Source organism: Hipposideros armiger, unplaced genomic scaffold, assembly GCF_001890085.2.
Source record: "Hipposideros armiger isolate ML-2016 unplaced genomic scaffold, ASM189008v1 scaffold_873, whole genome shotgun sequence".
NCBI lineage: Eukaryota > Metazoa > Chordata > Mammalia > Chiroptera > Hipposideridae > Hipposideros > Hipposideros armiger.
Genome location: NW_017732223.1, coordinates 165181 through 170207, shown reverse-complemented (window position 1 = coordinate 170207; position 5027 = coordinate 165181). Strand labels below are relative to the sequence as shown.

General features: G+C 33.7%; 1 pseudogene; it reads left to right on the top strand.

The window, feature by feature from the left end:
• Positions 1-1970: 1970 nt before the first annotated feature.
• LOC109374896 (MORC family CW-type zinc finger protein 4 pseudogene) lies at positions 1971-3038 on the top strand (annotated as a pseudogene).
• The last annotated feature ends 1989 nt before the right edge of the window (positions 3039-5027 follow it).

Below are 5027 nucleotides of genomic sequence, written 5' to 3'. Positions count from 1 at the left end.
CTCTCTCTCTCTCTCTCTCTCTCTCTCTCTCTCTCTCTCTCTCTCTCTCTCTTCTCGCTCCCTCCCTCTCCTCCCTCTCTCTTCATTTCTTATTCTTTTCCACTTATCTTTAACAATATTTTATTTATTTATTATTTAACAATAATTTATTTCATAAAGTCTCTTTTAATTTTTACTTAGGAATGAACTTCCATTGCCTCCACTGGTGCAACCTCCCCTTATTATAATTGGCATTAGCCCGCAGCTGGCATTAACAATATCTATTTATGTATTCATGATCATTACTAAGTTAATGTTTCTAGAGACCTCAACTTTGTTACCTCTCTAAGAATGTAGGAATTCATTAAAAACTGTTGACATATATTAAATTAGGCAGTTTCTGATTAATAAAAGCATAAAGAGTTTATGGTACTGAATAAATCATTACCTGCATTAAACACAAAAGATATACTGACCCCCTTATCTTTGAACTTTTTAGTGAAGAAATTTTTGAAGCAAAAATGAATTCCCAGAAAATAGAAAATGTCTCCATATGTTTCAGATATACATAAAGATACATGAAAAGATTGTGCTCTCACAACTTCATTTGCTCCTTTAGATCACATCTAATCAATTGTCATTCCTCTGATCTAGAATTAATTCTTCCTATTATGACCTAGATATTCTCCCTACACATTAGTTCAACTGGTCAACCATGTTCCCCATTCTCTTGTACCATTAGCCTCATGCGTTTTATTCAGTCCTTCCACTCAGCCCGTAAATATGCTCAATTTTCCACAGTCTGTTCCTTATCCTCACTTGAGCAATTGTCCTCTAACTACACAATTACTTCCTGTTCTTCAAAAGGTGTCTTCACTTTCTATCTTCTTGTTTATGCATATCATTCAGTCTTCAAGCCAAAATAATTTGGATTCTTGATCTACCATTACATTAATACCTTCTTCACAGCAACCAATGATTTAAATGCCCAAAAGTAAAAATGCTGACACCTCTGCAATATTTAAAATATACAACACCCACTTATCATGGAGTTTCCTCATTTTTTTTTATCTTGACACCACTGTTTTTGGTTTTGTATTATATCTCTTCTGTTGAATCTTGTTCACAGGTTTCTCCACAATATTGTGCCTTAAATACCTTATAGGGGCCCAAATCCATACAATGTTATGTTTTCATTAGACAATAAACCTTAGTCAATGTCATCCATGATCGTGGCTGTATCATCTGCTATGTACACTATTGAAACATTAATAAATTGCTTATACTGTTTCCTGCATGTTTTTTTAATGAACTCTGGGGTATATGTTATATAAAAGAAAACAAACATATTGCATGTTTGCCAAATGTATGCACCTATATAATACCCAAATCAGAACATAAAATATATCCACCCTCATGCCCATTTTCAGTCAAACCTTCCCCACGCCCACCTTCAGTTTACACTGATCTGATTTCTATCAAGATAGATTTATTTTGCCTATTCTAGAACTTCATATAAATAACATAATTTAATTTGCACATTTTGTTTCTGGCTTTATCTATCCAGCATAACATTTTTAAGATTCATAATCTTGTATCTGTATCATTAGTTTGTTCCTGTTTTATTGCTGACTGGTAATGCTTTGTATACACATGCCAGGATTTGTTTATATAAAATCTGTTGATGGACATTTGGCTCACTTCCAATGTTTTTGTGGACATATGTTTTCATTTCTCTTGGGTAAATACTTAGGAGTGTAATTTTATTGGATCAAATGACTTTTGAATTAATTAAGTATTTCTGCCTCTATTATCTCTTGGTTATACCTCATTGTTTTTGCTTTTTAATAGTTGTTCTAATAGTTACAAAATGCTATGGAGAGTCTTTGTACTATTTTTTTCTTTATGTATTCCATATATTTAACACAGTGCTTCAGAGTTTTGTTTTGTTTTAACTAATTCCAATAATAATAAGAAGAGAAAAAGAAGGAATGGTGGTATTCTCTGAGCTGCCAGAAACATAGTATTCTTTATGGGCATTTTGTGGTATTCTGTATATTAAGCCATGAATGAACACTTTTCTGCATGAAAAGAAGGTGACTACCCAGATGACAGCAAATAGCCTGGCCAATGTTGCATGTGATATGTACAAACCTACCTTCACAAATAATCAGGTGAAAATAACTTTTGGGCTCTCTCACAAGAAGAGTAACCAGTTTGGGATAATGATGTGTCATTAAAACTGACTCAAAGTCCCTTGCAAAGGTGGGATGCCGGGTAAAGTCAACTCATGGAGAAGGTGTGGGGGTAATTGGAATCATTGAGTGTGATTTTTGAAAACCTGCCTACAACAAACAAAACTTTGAGCACACCAAGTGCCCTTGCCCAGAAGCTCAATGCTGATTGGAAGGAAAGGGTATCCCAATATAAGATTAAGACCTCAGCCATCGCCAGGACAATACCAAAGACTCCTGTCCAGATGTGGGTATGGTGTGATGAGTGTCTTAAATGGAGGAAGCTTCCTGACAAGGTTGATTCATCTACATTACCTTCAAGATGGTTTTGTTACTATAATTCCCATACATAGTGCAGGACATATTCTGTTCCAGAAGAACAAGAACTCATTGATGAAGACCTGTGCTTGAGCAAAGCTAAGAAACAAGCTCAAACTGACAAGAAGAAGGTGCCAATGGAAAATGACAATCACCTGGTATTCATTAATCCACTGAAGACCCCTACTATTCAAGATATGGATGCACTGAATAATAAGACAACTGGATATGAGGAAATCGATAGCCCTAGCCAGCTTTCATCCACTGGGAAAGAAAGTGGAAAGCCTCTCCAACTTAGGCTTCTGGATTTCAGTGTTTTTCAGTTTTCCAGTAAGTACAATGGCTTTTAGGTGAGGGACCTGTGCAGAAATGAAAAAGGCTCTAGAAAGAAATTACAACACCTCCTCTAGATGATTCCATGCCTGGCTCTTACAGGAGGGTAGGAGCAGCTGTTCTTACCCAGAAGGGGAAAACATTCATGGTATATCCAGTTTTGAATTAGCTTGAAAATATATAATGATTATAAATGTTATTACTAATAAATTGATCGCCCACATACATTGAGTTACTAACCACAGGAGTGTCAATAGGTATATTAGAATTTTATAGCTATAATAGTGTAGCTGAGGAACTGCGGGGGCATTTTGTTCCCTATTGAATTATTTTATAATAAAGAAAAACAACATAGGGCTGAAACAAACAAACAAAAAACGCTTTGAATGGACTAGGCACATATATTGCTGAACGTGATTTTATAGTTTATTTAAATTTGAAACTAGACAAACTCTTCCTTCCATACAATCATTTAAACTGTGATGCCATAAATATTAATGGAAACCAATTTGAGTATTTTTTGCAAACATAAAAAATACTAACCATTTTAAACATTAGCATTTAACCTTACATTTCACATTACAAGCACAAGGTTTTCCTTGCACAAAACCTATAAATAATCATAGCTGACATTCTTACTCCTAAACACAGAGCCACCTGTTCTCAGTGCACTGACACACAGACACATAACCCATTTCACGCCGTACTCTGAAATAGCATATACCATTATAATCATGTAACTATACACACTGAAAAGAACGTAGAATTCAATAGCATCAATGAAACAAGAAGAAAAATATCACATCTGTGAAATTAAAGATTAAGTATCATTTTGGGGAAGAAGATAAAAGAGAGCACTCTTACTATATCAAGCTGTTGTTTCCAATTTTATCTTCAAATCATACTTGAGAATGTTACATATGTTCTGCTATTATGTAGCATAATACATGTAGATTAGATATTCATTATCAAGGATATTTACTGTATCTTTTCTGAATTTACTGAAATGAATAATTAAAAGTGGCCTTATCCTTTTCTCAGAATATAATTTGGTGACTGCAGCAAATATATAAGACAATATATAAAGGAAAGCAATGCTTTTCTAATGTTTTAGCTATAATCATAATAATAGTCATTAATTATTCTAAATATCCTTTGTTCAGTATGTTATAAATTTTTCAATAAAATTACTGAAATGCTAAAATGACTTTAAATGTGTTTCTAGCAAAGCATTATGAAGCTGTTAGTGTTTCCTAACTTTTACTGCATTAAATACCACAGCAGAATGTTATTCTGCCCCAAATTCTCTATTTGAAAGTTAAACTGACAGGTTCAATCAACCAGAATGACAAAACAGTGGTGGTGGTTAAGATGTGCTTGTCTAATATTTTGAGGGAAAGGGGTTCCTACGAAAGTACATAATAAGCAATTTGTGAAAAATGAATATAAGAAAAGACATGGCAACTAAGAAGTCATCAAAACCCTATCTGTGAGCCTCAGCTTCAGTCTACATCATAACAACAATTTAAGTATTCAGAATTATTTTTTCACTATCTTTCAGACATCTGGATTTTTAGTTTTGGCTGACTACTTTATTGATGCCAAAAGGGCTTTTATAAAATTCATAATTCATTTAATATTTATTCAAATGGCTACTAATTACAATATACTCTGTGGAATTCCTGAAATAAAGATGGCTGTGACATGGTGACTCTCATCAAAGAGCATACAAATGAGTTTGGAACCCTGATAGCATCTGAATCACTATCCAAATCCCACAAATAAAAATAGCCAAGGTGATAGGCTAACTTCTCCACTCACCATCCATTCACTTTGGTCTCACGTCTTGCAGAAATTGATGGATTTGATCATTTTATAACAGAGTTTAGAGAACTAAAACGTCATCTTAGTTCCAAATGTATAGCTATCAACAGTATTAGTGTTTAAGGCAATATTGTTAAAGCATGGATAATAAATATATGCATATCCAAGGGAATAGCTGAATAACTTTGGGCGGAGAGTGGGGATAAAAAGCTACTAGAACCTGATTATTTGGTTTTAGATGTTCTTCTATTTTTTAAACCTATTGATTTTCAGAAATACATGCTATCTTACTCATTATTTTTTTCTTGAAAAAGTTACCCAAGAGGGAAAAAAATAAAG